At 36.5% G+C, this 16,716-nt stretch overlaps 1 pseudogene; it reads right to left on the bottom strand.

The window, feature by feature from the left end:
* Positions 1-271: 271 nt before the first annotated feature.
* LOC114026608 lies at positions 272-823 on the bottom strand (annotated as a pseudogene).
* Between the last annotated feature and the right edge of the window lie 15,893 nt (positions 824-16,716).

The following is a 16,716-nucleotide window of genomic DNA, read 5'->3' as shown; positions in this document are numbered from 1 at the left end:
GAAATGAGCTCTAAAAACTAAAAACCACTAGAGAAGCCTTCCTTTCAATGGCTCAGTGCTTTAGAAGTACCTAATCATCTCTTCCCCCTTGAATTCCTTTTAAAAAAATCCAGACAACCACACCAGGTAAGGTGGTGTGAAAACTGGAATGAACACAGAGCAGTTTGAAAAATAAAAATGTATTTGAGGAAAAGGAGAGGGCACAGTTAAGGCATCTTTAAAAAAAAATCCCCTGGGCAAGTCACTTAACCCCAATTGCCTAAATAAATAAATCAAATCAAATCAAATTTAAAAATCCACATGGCTTTGGTTTACTGAAATATCTCCACACTGGTAAAGAGAAAAGGAAATATTTCAAAGCATCTAGAAAATAAGAAAACTGTCTGAATACAGAGTGTACGATAATTCAGACACTTTCTACATGTGGATATCAAACTCAAACGCCTTCTCCCTGTGAAACTCTGTATGGTCACCTAGAAATTGATCTGACAGAAGATGGCATCCCCTAAGTCTCTGCAGAAGTTCCCTACCAAGAATTGTTGTCTGGAAGGGTGGGAACCATGGAATTTCCATTGGTTGGTGAGCCGCCCGACTTCAATTTTTCCAAATACTGGGTTTGTGCAGGTTGATGACCCTCAAGAACTTTAATGGCATCTTCAACTTTCCTTCCTATGAAAAAGGAATCCTCCCAGTCTTCCACTACCTCCCTCAGTGCGATGCTTGCCGTCTTAGTTCTGCTCACACAGGCCCAGAAGTCTGCCTAATTTTCCTCTTCCGACACTTCTCTTAGCGCAGTTCCGCCTTGCTCTACCTCGGGTTCCATTCCCCCGGGAACAACGCACTCATCTGGAGGTGGACCCCCTCTCCTCCCCTCCCCCCTCCCCCCTAGCCCACGGAGTAAGCCCAGGCAGCCCCCGCTTCTAAAAGCGCCGCGGCCAAACCTCAGTCCTAGTCCTCCTCCTCCTCCTCCTGTTTGGCTTCAGCTTCATCCTGGAGCCGGGTTCCTCCCGCGGCGAGCCCGACCCAGGGCGCGGGGAAGGCTGGAAGGGAGGAGGGAAGGAGGGAGGGAGGGAGGGAGAAAGGGAAGGAGAAAGGGAGGTAGGGAGGAAGAGAAGAAGGAAGGAAGGGAGCGCCCGAGGGCCGCGGCTGGGACACGGGCCCAGGAGGCTGCGCCCCTGCTGCCAGAAAAGCCGCGACTCCACACGAAGCCGGCCCGCCGCCCGCCACCTCTCTCTGTCCCACTAAACGCACTTCCGGACCTCCAGGCAGGCCGAGTCTGGCGCCACGTGACCGCCGCGGGCCATTGGCAGCGGGCGCTGCGGCTTCGCCCCCGCGGCTGCGGCAGCGCTGGCCCTGCAGGTGGAAGGCTGGCCCTGCAGCTTTTTATGGCGCTCACCTGGCTGCTGGTTCCTCCTCCAAGTGACACTTGTTTAGAAAGTTAATGAAGTCAAACAAATGCCACGCCGAGGAAGCTCGACGAGAAAGCCTCACTCCTGAAATACTTAATGAGAGAAACACGTCAGCCCAAGACAGCGCTGGTGTGGAGGAGAAAGCCAGTCATAAAATCTTGTGTTAGGAATGTGAGGGAAGACTACCAGCAATGTTGCCTCATCCGAGTGTAAAAAGCAGCGAAAGAGAAAACCAGCCTGCAGAAAGCTTGGTGTGAGACTCGAGGGTGTGATTTACAGAGCAAGCTGAGAACGTAACAGAAGTTCAAAGGATCCGACTTTCATTTCTCTAGCAATTTGTTATCAGTGACAGTGGATCGATACATTTAGATTGTGACATGTCAGCAACCCCACGTACTGCTGGAGAGTATAGAAATGGGATAATAGCATAGTAGGCTTAGAGCTGGCAATGACCTCTGACAACTTGTTAAACTCACTTTGTTTGAAACGGTGGAGAAGTAGCATTCAAGAAAACAAAGTCGGAAGGAAAGGCTGGACTTGACCAAAAATACATACAGACATATGTGTATGTGTGTGTGTCTCTATATATGTATATATGTATATATGTACACACACACACATACATACAGAGTGACCAAGGAGTGTTAGGGACAACACAAATTTAAAGGCACTCTTGAGATTTATTTTCAAAATAACTCAAATCAGGAAAGATTGCAAAAGAATGGAAAAGTTCAAGAAGTATATTGTTTCCCATTAAATATCAAAAGAGAAGACTTTTGGTAGCTACCAACCCATATGATTACTTTCTTATTCCTAAAGAAAAAAAATGTATATATATACATACATACATACATATATATATATGTAAAATGAGATATGCCTGCCTTGAGCATGTTTTTGATGAATAGAAAAGAATATGGAGATATTATCACTCCCTTGCAGAGGAGACTAGGAAGGTATCAGTAGCTACTCCTTCATATGCAGAAGTAGAAACACTGCATAGAAGATGAAGAACAACAGATTTAGGTTTGATGCAAAAATAATCTCATGAATCTAATGATTAGGCTTATTTCCAGTTAAACAATCTCCCTTGGGAGGCTGTGGTTTTTTGCTTCATTGAAGGTCTTCAAGGCACTTCGGGACACATTTCAATGAGACTGACAGTTTTCCATTCCCCTGGGACATTGAGCTAGTTCCAAAAGCTATAGACTGGACCAGTTTAATCAAGCTGCAAGTAGTGTTGCATTGTTTTATGAAGACGGTTTGAAAACGGGCTGCTCTGTAGTATTTTGAGATATCCTTAGATGTTTCTGAGGTCACTGATTGCATTGGGTACCCCAGGATGTCAGCTGGTTAAATGACAAAAAATCAGTTATTCTATGTTATTATATCTGAGTCAGAAAATAAAGAAAGAGCTACTGGAGATACATAGGGTATGCCTAATAACATTTTGGATTTGTACAGTTCTTTTTTTTTTTTTTAAAGACTGCCATATACCTTATCTCATTGGATCCTTACAACGACCCTCTCCTGTGAGACAGGGAAAGCATTACTTTAATTTTAAAGATGAAGAAACTGAGTGTTGAAGTGACTTGTCCATTATCAAATAGCTAAAATGTTATAGAACTGACAATGGAGCCTGGGTCATCTGACTCTTTTATCTGGTATTTTCATAGCACATCATGCTGTTTTCTGCTAGTGATTGGGCTCTTGAGGGGAGGAGAGTTTGTGCTTTCGATGGGAAGGCACTGGAAAGTCTTCCATCAAAGTGAAGCAGACCAAACATATTACCAAGATTGATCACTGAACTGAGCTTCTAATGGTGACAGACACTAATAACCCCCCCCCTTGGAAATGTATAGAATATTCCAGGGCTCATGGGGAAAAATTCTTAACGACCTTGTTTTTCTCACCCTCCACCTTTCCAAAGAAGTCTTCTTTTTGACTTGCTGAGGGAACTCAGGTTTTGCATTGTTAAGTCTCTGAAATGGTTTTAGATTTCCTGAGTGTAGGTATATATATAGACATATATGCATATACACAGATAAACATATGGATATGTATGCATATGTATGTATGCACACAGGCATAATATACACATAAATCAGTGATTTCTTCATTGTAGAAACTCTCCACTTGAAAACACTTTTATGCAAATGGGTAACTCATCTGCAACTTCTAGCCATTGTTCTTTCCATTTACTTTGCAGTAGTCACTATGGGTGTATTTATATATGTGTGTGTGTGTATCATATATATATGTATGTATATATGTATTTCTGGTTCTTCTTATTTCACTTTGCATCATTTACATATGTTTCTCTGTTTTTGTCATTTCCTACATCACAGTAGTATGCTATTACATTCAGATACCCTAATTTCTTCAACCAGTTGATAGGGCTTCTATGTTGTTTAGCATTAATGATTACTACAAAAGTGCTCTCATAAATATTTTTGGTGTATCTGGGGCCTTTCTTTTTCTCACTGACTTGGGAATATATTTGTGGAGCTATGCTGGGCAATATTTAACAACAAACTCTTCCAAAAGCTAACAATAATTGCAAGACAAACTTTTAAATTTAATCTGAAACATTTATGTTTTCTCCATCATTTTCTCAAGTCCTGAAAATCAAATGATAAATCAAGCTCTCATGCTCAGTACTGGCTGAGTTCTGAGGTGCTCATTTTCTGAGCTCATGCTGAAACTTCCTTCTAGGTGTCTGAGTAGGTTCCAGCACAACACAACTCATATGTCTAGTGATACAACCCTCTGTCAAAAGTTTTGAACATTTTAGTCATTTTTCATATAGTTCCGAATTGTTTGAACAATTCACATTTCCACCAGCAATGTATTTGTGTACCAGTCTTTCCCAGTCCTTTCAATATTGACTATTCCCATCTTTGTCGATTTGCTCAATGTGAGATGAAACCTTAGATGTGCCTTGATTTGCCTTTCTCTTATTGTTAGTGCTTTGAATCATTCTTTTGTATGGTTGTTAAGAGTTTGCAATTCTCCTTTTCAGAAAATGTTTATCATATCCTTTTAAAACTTATCTACTGAGAATAGCTTTTGGTCATATATTTCTATTAAGTATCTCTATATTTTAAACATCAAACACTTATCAGAGGTATTTGATATAGAGATTTTCTCTCAATATCCCCCCCTCTTATTCTAGTTGCATTAATTTCGTCATGCAAAATATTTTCAAATTCATGTTATCACAATTATCAATGTTATATTTTATAATTGCCTCTATCCCACAATTGGTTAATAATTCTAACTTCGAGAGGTATAGGGAGAAGAGAAGAGAGAAGGGAATAAGCATTTATTCAGTGCCTGCTTTGTGCCATGTACTGTTGTATGCTTTAGATACATTCTTTTATTTGATTCTCTTCTCTCTTAATTTTTAATGTATTTTCTTTAATATCTAGATCTCATCCATTTTAAATTAAGCACAGTATGTAATGTAATTATTAAAACCTGATTTTTGCCATACTGTTCCAATTTGCCCATAAATTCATATTAAATAGGGAGTTCTTTCCTAGGTAATTTGTGTTTTCAGCTTTATTGAACATTAGGCTATGTTAGGTCAATTATTTCAGATTATATCTAGTCTGCTCCACTAATCTCAATTTTTTTTAAACAGTACCAAGTAGTTTGGAGGATTTGTGTTGTATAATGTAGTTTGAGGTCTGGAAGTATTATTTATCCTTTGTTCCTACTTTTTTCATTATGTCCCTTGATATTCTAAGATCTTTTCCTATCTCAAATGAATTTTGTAATTACTTTGTCTATCTCTGTAATGAATTCCTTTGGTAATTTTCTATTTATAGTACTACATCTGTAAATTAATTTGGCAGTATTGTCACTTTCATGATATAAGCATAGCCAGGCCATGGACTCTGACTACCCCTCCCTACCCCCAGTTAAGTTCCTTTTTTTTTTTAAGGAGTATTGACTTCCGGGTATTTCTTATGCTTTGTAGTTATTTTAAATTTAACTTTCCTTTCTGTTAATGCCTCCTGTGTTTTGCTATTACTAATTAGAAATATTGTTGATTAATATTTGCAAGAGTGATGAAGGGGAGGTTGGAGCTAGCAGTTTTTTCAAAACTATCATCTTAATGAGTTTGTTTGAGGTTCCCATAAAATTTTCTAAGTAAACCATCATGTCATCATCAAACTGAGATAATTGTATGTCCACTTTGTCTTTTTTCTCTTATGCTCTTTATTTCTCTGTCTCTGCCTCTCTGTCTCTGTCTCTCTCTTTGCTATTACTAAGATTTGTAGAATTATTTTTTAAATATGAGAAAGGAGGCTATCCTTTCTTTACCACTACTATTTATTGGGAAAGCTTCTAGTGTTGTCCCACTGCTAAAAACGTTAACTTTTGGTTCCATATATAGTGATAAGAATTGAACCTCTGATTACATTGGTATAGGGGATTCCCAGATGAGGAAACTCCCTCTTTCAATGCACGTTAGCACCTTCTTGGTAATTTATAATCTAGGAGAATTTTCTAGAGCACTGAGAGGTTGGTTAAGTGATTTGCCCTTCTCCACATTGTCAATATATATCAGAAAGGGAATTTGAATCCAGAGGATTAAAGAACTGAAGGGACCCTTGGAGGCCATTGGTTCTAACACTCTTATTTTACAGATGAGGATACTGAGGAAAGGAGATAAGTTACTTGTCCAAGATTAAACAGTTAATAAGTCTCAAAGGCAGGATCTGAACCTAGCTCCAATGCCTGTCTGTCTTTCCACAGTACATTTGGCTTAAGTGGAAAAATTCCTTGTTGTAACTTTGTGTATAGGAGTTTTTTTTTCTTTAAATCTCATTCCTTAAAACTCTGTGTCAAGCTGATATTAAAATAATATAAAACCATTTTAGTGGATTAAGATTTAATCTATGATTTATCAAGTATAAGTCTCTCTACTTGAGAGAAATCCTTGCACAACCAGGAAAGGACAAAGCATTCTGCTACAGCCATTTAACTGCTCTACCTAATGGATGCTTTTGGCTGCCTTAACCTTTACTGTCTGAGCAGAAGTCACAAACAGCAATGAATTGTAGGTGTCATGATGATTACGTAGCTCATTCCCTCACTGAGCTTTCAAATATGGTGCCATAGTTAAAAAAAAACAAAAACAAAAAACACTTACATATTGTCCTGATCCAACCTCTTCCCTATTGACATGTTAATGCCTCTGCGTCTAGTTGCCATAAAGTAAACTCATCTTCAAAAAACCGATTGATTTATTTCCCTTAATAAGTCAGTTAGTCAACAAAGTATTTATTAAGTGCTTGTTACATTCTAGGCATTGTGCCAAGTGCCAGGTACACAAAGAAAGGCAAAAATATTCCCTGCCCTTAAGAGGTTTACATTCTAATGGAGGAGCCAACTTATAGATATCCTGGTGAATACAAGAAATATACAGAACTTTTGAAGGTAATATGAAAGGTGAAGCCAAGAGCAGCTAGACTGACTGGCAAAGATTTTCTGAAGAAGGTGGAATTTGAGGTGAGTTTTAAAAGAAACTAGGGAAAACGAAGAGAAGGAGGTGATGATATAAAAGCATTAGGGACAACCAGTGCAAAGCCATGTATATGGGTGCATTGTTTCTTTAGGAAGGAAAAAGACTGCCCTATGGGCTAAAAATCAAGCAAAGAAACAACAAATCATAATCACCAAGAATTTTTTTTAATCACCTTAAAGATTATTTTTTCTAAGAGGATTTTTTTTTAAATCAAGGATTGACAGTATTTCCTTATTCTTGGAGAGAGAGAATATTACTATCATACTCTGTGCCTGAGGATAAAAATTGATTTATAGACTTCTGACCTCTGGCTACAGTCAATACCTGTTGATCCTTGGCAAGTGAAATTTACTAAATGGCATTTGTGTGTGTGTGTGTGTGTGTGTGTGTGTGTGTGTGTGTGTGTGTAAATTTGGCTATGAATGAGGGGAGTATGAAGAGTTCCTAGAGTATCATAGATTTAGAGATGGTCATTTTATCTAACCCTTTTACTTTTTTTAGATAAGGAAGCCGAGTCACAGAAAGAGTTTAACTGATTACTTTTGGACATAAAAGTAGCAAAGCCAGAATTTGAAGTCAGATCCTCCCGAAGCAGAACCTAACACTTTCTACTGTGCCATGCCTTAATGTCATTGTTGGATGGTTCAGACTGAAGTAGAATTTTATCATTCCTCTAAAAGCTTAAATATTTTCTGAATTTAAAGTTATAAGTTTCAAGGAGAAAGGCTTGTGTAGAAAAGTAGAAAAAATTAGTAAATAGCTTGATAGGTTTGAGAAGTTGCCATAATAGATCCTGACGTTTTTATATTGAACCAGTAACTTTTTACAATACAGGTTTCAAGCTGAAAGATGGTATATTTTTAAGAACTGACATTTGTCAGAAACTTTTTTTGCAGTTGGCAGCATTTCCCCTCCTAGTTTTGTAAGCCTAAGTGTATGTAACATGGTCAAGGCATACTCATAACATTTAATAATACAAATATGCAGCTTTCTATTAATTTCAGAACTTAATAGTGAGAAAATTTGTTTCAGTCATGTTGATGTTTAGAGAATACATTTTTTTCCCTTTTTTGTTCTTCAATAATTCTGCTAATGCCAGGCACTCCTCATAGCAGCAATGGGACCTGGCTAGAAAATTCATGAATCATGAAAAATCATGAATTCATAAACCAACAGAGGGTGCAGTGAATCTAAGTCAATATGAAAATTTACCATAATTGTTGAAAAGGAGATAAATACCTCCTTAAGATAATGAAATAATTTCCATTTTAAAATAAGCTATATCAAATTCAGCATGGCTAATTAAATGTTTCCATAGATCTGTCCAATATATTACTGAGGTTGAAATACCTTAGGCATAGAGTATTTAGAACTCCTAGGATATGGGGCAAGATAATATATCATTTTAGCCTATTAGACAGAAATGGGAGAGAGAAAAGATATACATTACACATATACTTTAGTAGATCTCAGTGATGTGGGTACCCCCTTCCAATGGAGCAGAACTTTGCTTATCTATTATGCCTTCTTGTCCATTTGTTCCCCTGGACTAGTGATTATCTACCCAAGGTGCTGAAAGGCTCCCTCCATTTTTTGTCATTCCACAAATCCCAGTATAGTTTTTGGGTTGCCCACCTCTTATTGCTAGCATTTTCCCACCTTCTTTTCCCATCATGTATTTGCAGGATGAACTCTTTTACACTGTTTCATAGATGAAAATCATCAATGGTAATAAGCAACAGTTGACTTAAGCATAGCACACACCTCTACATTTCATTTTTGGTCTCTTGCAATTTTAATTCTTTGCAAATTGTAATATCCAAGGCAGTAAGAATACATTTAAAAGATCATTAAAATTCCTCGGGGGAAATTAATTTTACTATTAGATTAATGTGAATAATCATTCAGGATTATAGCTAACTATAAATGAATATACATTTCTATGTATTTATGCATTATATGTCAAGACAATTTTAGCATTCATTTTTAAATTTTTATTTAATTTATTTATTTGTAGTTTTCACCATTAACTTCCATAAGACTTTAAGTTCTACATTTTCTTCCCATCCTTCCCTGCTCCACCCCCCCCAAGATGGCATACAATCTGATACAGACTCTCCATGTACATTCATAATAAAGATATTTTCACATTAGTCGTGTTATAAAGAAGAATTAAAACCAATGGGAGAAACCATGAGAAAGAAAAAAGAGAGAGAGAGAGCAAATAGTATGCTTCAATCTCCATTTAGACTTCATAGTTCTTTTTCTGGATGTAGATATCATTTTCCATCATGAGTCATTTGGAGTTGTCTTAGATCCTTGCATTGCTAAGCAGAGATAACTTTATCAAAGTTAGTCATCACACAACGTTACTGTTACTGTGTGAAATGTTTTCTGGTTCTGCTCACTTCATTTAGCATCAGTTCATGTAAGTCTTTCCAGGTTTTCTGAAGTCTTCTTATCATTTCTTATGGAATAATAGTATTCCATTACATTCATGTACCATAACTTGTTCAGCCATTCCCCAATTGATGGGCATCCCCTCAATTTCCATTTCTTGGCCACCACGAAAAGAGCTGCTAAAATATTTTTGTACATGTGGGTCCTTTTCCAGTTTTTATGATCTCTTTGGGATACAGACCTAGAATTGGTATTGCTGGGTCAAAGAGTATGTACTGTTTTATAGCCTTTCGTGCATAGTTCCACACTGCTCTCCAGAATGCTTGGATCAGTTCACAGCTCTACCAAAAATGTATTAGTGTTCCAATTTTCACGCATCTTCTCAACATTTATCATTTTACTGTTTTGTCATGTTAGCCAATCTGATAGATGTGATGTGGTACCTCAGAATTGTTTTCATTTGCATTTCTCTAATCAATAGTGATTTAGAGCATTTTTTTATATGCTTTAATTTCTTCATCTGAAAACTGCCTGTTCATATTCTTTGACCATTTATCAACTGGTGAATGACTTGGCTTCTTATAAATTCAACTCACTTCTCTGTAAGTTTTAGAAATGAGACCTTTATCAGAGACACTGGTTGTAAAAACTATTTCCTGGTTTACTGCTTCCCTTCTAATCTTGGTTGCATTGGACTTGTTTGTGTAAAAATGTTATAATTTAATGGAATCAAAATCATCCATTTTCCATTTCATAATGATCTCTATCTTTTATTTGGTCATCAGTTCTTCCATTTTCCATAAATCTGAGAGGTAAACCATTTCTTGCTCTCTCTGTTTGCTTGTACTATCAGCCTTTATATCTAAATTATATACCCATTTTAACTTTATTTTGGTATACAGTGTAAGATGTTGGTCTATGTCTAGTTTCTGCCATACTATTTTTTAGTTTTCCCAGCAATTTTTGTCAAATAGTGAGTTCTTATCCCAGAAGCTGGAGTCTTTGGGTTTATCAAACACTAGATTGCTAAAGTCACTGACTACTATGTCTTGTTTCTTTTTTCTTTTGTTTTGTTTTAGGTAACTGGGGTTAAGTGACTTGCCCAGGGTCACACAGCTAGTAAGTGTCAAGTGTTTGGTCTGAGACTGGATTTGAACCCAGGTCATCCTGACTTTGGGGCAGGTGCTCTATCCACTGCGCCACCTAGCTGCTCCTACTACTATGTCTTGTTGACCTATTCTATTCCACTGATCCACCATTCAGCCAGTACCATGCAGTTTTGATGATTGCTACATTATAATACAATTTAAGATCTGGTATGACTAGGCTACCTTCCCTTCAATTTCTTTTTATTAATTCCCTTGATATTCTGGACCTTTGGTTCTTCCAGATGAATCTTGTTATTATTTTTTCTAGCTCTATAAAATAATTTTTGGTAGTTTGATTGTCATTGAATTGAATAAATAAATTAATTTAGATAGAATTGTCATTTTTATCATATTAGCTCAGCCTGAGTAACTAATGTTTTTTCCAATTATTTAAATGTCACTTTATTTGTGTGCAAAGAGTTTTGTAATTGTGTTCACATATTTCCTGGGTTTGTCTTCGCAGGTAGACTCCCAAATATTTTATAATGTCTATAGTAACTTTTTATGTCTTGTTATTGGGCTTTGTTAGCAACACACACACGCACACACACACACACACACATATGTATATATAAATGCTGATGATTTGTGTGGGGTTCTTATATATCCTGCAACTTTGCTAACATTGTTTGTGATTTCAAGCAGTTTTTTACTTGATTTTCTAGGATTCTCTAAGTATACCATCATATCATCTGCAAAGAATAATAGCTTGTTTCTTCTTTGTCTATTATGATTCCTTCAATTTCTTTTTCATCTCTTATTGTTAAAGCTAGCATTTCTAGTACAATATTGAATAACAGTGGTGATAATGGACATCCTTACCCCTGATCTTATTGGAAATAATTGTAGCTTATCCCCATTACACATAATGCTTGCTAATGGTTTTAAGTAGATGTTTCTTATCATTTTAAGGAAGACTACATTTATTCCTAGGTTCTTTAGTGTTTTTAATAGGAATGGGCGTTGTCTTTTGTCAAAAGTTGTATCTGCATATATTGATATAATCATATGATTTCTGTTAGTTTTGTTGTTGATATGGTCAATTACGCTGATAGTTTTCCTAATATGGAATCAGCTTTGCATTCCTAGTATAAATCCTACCTGGTCGTAGTGTATTATTCTCGTGATAAGTTGCTGTAATCTTTTTGATAATATTTTATTTAAAATTTTCGCATCTATATTCATTAGGGATATTGGTCTATAATTTTTTTTCTTTATTTTGGCTCTTCCTGGTTTAGACATCAGTATCACATTTCTATCATAAAAATAATTTGGTAGAACTCCTTCACCTATCTTTCCAAATAACTTATATAGTGTTAGAATTAATTGTTCTTTAAATGTTTGGTAGAATTCACTTGCAAATCCATTTGGCCCAGGAGATTTTTTCCTAGGGAGTTCACTGATGGCTTGTTTAATTTCTTTTTCTGAGATAGGGTTATTTAAGCATTTTATTTCCTTTCTTATTAATCTGGGCTATTTTTGTAAATGTTCATCCATTTCACTAAGATTGTTAAAATTATTGGCATACAATTAGGCAAAATAGCTCACAATTATTGTTTTAATTTCCTGTTCATTCATTTAATAATTTCTTCTTCATTTCCTCTTCAAAGGGTGAATTCACCCTTTTCATTTTTGATACTGGTCATTTGGTTTTCTTCTTTCTTTTTTTAAATTAAATTAATCAAAATTTTATCTATTTTATTGTTTTTTTTCATAAAACCAGCTTTTAATTTTATTTAGTAGTTTAAAAGTTTTCTTAATTTCAATTTTATTAATCTCTGTTTTTCAGTATTTCTAATTTGGTATTAAATTGGGGGGTTTTTAATTTGTTCTTTTTCTAGGTTTTTTAGTTGCATGCCCAATTCATTGATCTGCTCTTTCTCTATTTTATTCATGTAAGCATTTAGAGATATAAAATTTCCCCTAAGAAACACTTTCACTGCATCCCATAAGTTTTGGTATGTTGTCTCATTGTTGTCATTCTCTTGGATGAAGTTACTGATTGTTTCTGTGCATTGTTGTTTGACACACTCATTCTTTAGGATTAGGTTTAGTTTGCAACTAATTTTTAGTCTATCTTTTCATGTCCCTTTATTACATGTAATTTTCATTACATCATGATTTGAAAAGGATGCATTTAATATTTCTGCCTTTCTGCATTTGATTGTGAGGTTTTTTTATGCCCAAGTACATGGTCAATTTTTTGTGTAAGTGCCATGTACCACTGAGAAAAAAAGTATATTCCTTTCTATCCCCATTCAATTTTCTCCAGAGCTCTACCATGTCTAACTTTTCTAAAATTTTATTCACTTCCTTAACTTCTTTCTTGCTTATTTTGTGATTAGATTTATCTAGTGCAGAGAAGAGGAGGTTGAGGTCCCCCAGTACTATAATTTTGCTGTCTATTTCTTTTTGTAACTCCCTAAACTCCTCTAAGAATTTAGATGCTATACCACTTAGTGCATATATATTTACATATATATATGTACACACACACACATATACACACACACACACACACACACACACACACACACATATATATATATATATATATGTACTGTCTATGGTGCCTTTTAGCAGGATGGAGTTTCCTTCCTTATCTTTTTTAATAAAATCTATTTTTGCTTTTGCTTTGTCTGAGAACAGGATTGCTACCCCAGCTTTTTTTACTTCAGCTGAAGCATAATATATTGTACTCTAGTCTTTTACCTTTACTCTTTGTATATACCTGTGTTTCAAATGTGTTTCTTGTAAACAACATATGGTAGGATTATGGTTTTTAATACACTCTCTATCTGCTTCTGTTTAATGGGAGAGTTCATCCCATTCACATTCACAGTTATGATTACTATTGGTGTCTTTTTCTCCATCTTATTTACCCTCTCCCCATTTATGGTTTTCTCTCTCTTTTCTCCTTTTCCCTCCTCACTAGAGTTTTGATTTTGACCTCTGCCTCCCTCAATCTGCCTTCCCGTCTATCAGCCCCCTCCTTTTTCTTTCTCTGTTCCCATACTACTTCTTCCCTCCCTTCTATCAGCTCCTCCCTCCTCCTTCCCTTTTCCTTTCCCACTTCCTATAGGGTAAATTATATTTCTATTCCTGAGTATATTATTCCCTCTTTGAGCCAAATATGATGAGAGTAAATTTCAAAATTGCTGATATCCCTCCCTTGTTTCCCTCTGCTATAATAGATCTTAGTGCATCTTCATCTTATGTAATTTACCCCTCTGCCTCCTCCTTTCTTCTCCCATTACAATCTCTTTTCACCAATTAGATTTTTCATCATCACACCAAAGTTAATTTATATCCATGTCCTTTGTCTATGTATATCCCTTCTAAATGTTGTGATAAAGACACAGTTCTCAAGGGTTACAAGTATCATCTTCCCATGTAGGGATGTAATCAGTTTGCTCTTATTGAATAACATGTTTTATTTTTTCTATTCTGTTTACCTTTTTATGACTCTCTTGAATCCTGTATTTGAAGATCAAATTTTCTGTTGAGTTCAGATCTTTTCATCAGGAAGATTTGGAAGTTCACTATTTCATTAAATGTCCATTTCCTCCCCTGAAAAATTATTCTCAATTGTGCTGGGTAGTTGATCGTTGGTTGAAATTCAAGCTTCTTTGTTTACAGGAGTCATATTGCAGGGCAGAGCCAAGATGGCACAGTAAAAGCAGTGACTTGCTTGAGCCCTCCCCCAAACCCCTCCAAATACCTGTAAAAAATGGCTCTAAACAAATTCTAGAGCAATAGAACCCACAAAAAGACAGAGTGAAACAAATTTTCACCCCAAGACAACCTAGGTGGTTGATTAGAATGGACTGGGAGAGAAACTCAGTTCGGCATGGGCACGCAGGCCAAGACCTGCCCTCAGTGAACCTGGAGCAGGTCTCAGGGGACTGAATCACAGGCAGCTGTGGCGGTGTCCAGACTTTTCCACCCACAAATGCCAAAGACCACTTAGAAGGTCGGTAGGAAAAGTCTGTGACCACGGTGAGAGAGAAGCTCAGGACCAGCCCCAGTTTGGAGCTTCTGGCCCACAAACTGAGGGAAAATTGAATGGTTGATCAGAAGGTGATTGCAGGGATCTCTTTGCTGGTGCTGAGGCAGGACTCTCTTCCTTTGCCTGTGCTTGCATCTGGGTCACAGTTCTGGGTGGTGATCCTGGGGCAAGGAGGAGTGCTGGCATGGTGGAGCTTGTAGTGGTGGTGCAGAGGGAATCCTCCTCACAGTTCCAAGGCAGAAAAGAGTGCTTGTGGTCACTCATAGACCAGAGCACAGGCCAGGAAAGGAGTGAACACCTCGCCCTTGATCATACCCCCTTGAGAGAACTGACAACTTACTGGTCCCTAGAAGTATCTCTGAAAACAGCTGCACAAAACCCCTGAAGCTTAGGACAGTACATTCTTCACATTGGAAGCAGACCCCTGCCTTAACAAAGAGTTTGAAACTCAAGTAATTGAATGAGATCATGAGCAAACCGCGCAAAAAATGTCAGACCACAGAATCTTTCTTTGGTGACAAAGAAGATCAAAGCATATAACCAGAAGAAGACAACAATGTCAAAGTTCCTACATCCAAAGCCTCCAAGAAAAATATGAATCATTCCCAGGCCATAGAAGAGCTCAAAAAGGATTTTGAGAAGCAAGTAAGAGAAGTAGAGGAAAAACTGGGAAGAGAAATGAGAGTGATGAAAGAAAATCATGAAAAACTAGTCAACACCTTGCTAAAGGATCTAAAATTTGATTTGAAATTTAATTTTGATTTAAATTTTCAATTTGCTCTTTAAATACAAGACTCAAAAGAAGTATAAAAAGGTAAATAGGAAAGGGGAAAAAACATGTTATTCAATAAGGGTTTATCTCCCTACATGGGAAGATGATACTTATAACTCTTGAGAACTATATCTTTACTATGACATTTAACAGGGATATACATTGACAGAGGGGGTGGGTTTTAGTTGACTTTGATGTGATGATAAAAAACCTAATGAAGTGGTGAAAAGGAATTGTAATGGGAGAAGGGGAAAGGAGGAATCAGAAAATGGTAAATTACATCACATGAAGAGGCACAAAGACATATTATTGTACAGGGAAGGAAGGGAAGGAGATGAGCATTGTTTGAACTTTACTCTCATCAGATTTGGCTCAAGGAGGGAATAACATACTCAATTAGGTATAGACATTTAACTTGCCATATGAGGGGAAAGGGGAAAGAAAGAGAAAGGGGAGATAGAAGGAAAAGAAGAAGTAGTAAGGGAAAAGGGAAAGAAAAGGGAGGGATCTAATAGAAGGGAGGGCAGATTGAGGGAGGTGATGGTCAAAAGCAAAACTCTAGTGAGGAGGGAAAGGGAGAAAAGGAGAAAGAAAGGGGAGGAGGTAATAGGATGGAGAAAAAGACAAAGATAGTAATCAAAATTGTGAATGTGACTGGCATGAATTCTCCCATAAAATGAAAATGGATAGCAGAATGGATTAAAAACCATAATCTTACAATGTGTAGTTTGCAAGAAACACATTTGAAACAGAGGGATACACAAAGAGTAAAGGTAAAAAAAACTAGAGTATAATATATTATGCTTCAGGTAAAGTAAAAAAAAAAAACACACAACAGGTAGCAATCTTGATTTTACACAAAGCAAAAGCAAAAATAGATCTTATTAAAACAGATAAGGAAGGAAATTACATCCTGCTAAAAGGGACCATAGACAATGAATTAATAACATTACTAAACATATATGCACCAACTGGTATAGCATCTAGATTCTTAGAGGAGAATTTCAGGGAGTTACTGGAAGAAATAGACAGCAAAACTATAGTACCGGGGGACCTCAACCTCCTCTTCTCTGCACTAGATAAATCTAATCACAAAATAAGCAAGAAAGAAGTTAAGGAAGTGAATAAAATTTTAGAAATGTTAGATATGCTGGATCTCTGAAGAAAATTGAATAGGGATAGAAAGAAGTATAATTTTTTTCTCAGTGGTATGTGACACTTACACAAAAAATTGACCATGTACTTGGGCATAAAAACCTCACAATCGAATGCAGAAAGGCAGAACTATTAAATGCATCCTTTTCAAATCATGATGTAATGAAAATTACATGTCATAAAGGGACATGGAAAGATAGACTAAAAATTAGTTGGAAACTAAATAATCTAATCCTAAAGAATGAGTGTGTCAAACAACAATGCACAGAAACAATCAGTAATTT

Source organism: Vombatus ursinus, unplaced genomic scaffold (genome assembly GCF_900497805.2).
Source record: "Vombatus ursinus unplaced genomic scaffold, bare-nosed wombat genome assembly UNPS02014841.1, whole genome shotgun sequence".
NCBI classification, from domain to species: Eukaryota; Metazoa; Chordata; class Mammalia; order Diprotodontia; family Vombatidae; genus Vombatus; species Vombatus ursinus.
The sequence above is the reverse complement of the archived record's forward strand: the minus strand, read 5'-3'. Positions and strand labels throughout refer to the sequence as shown.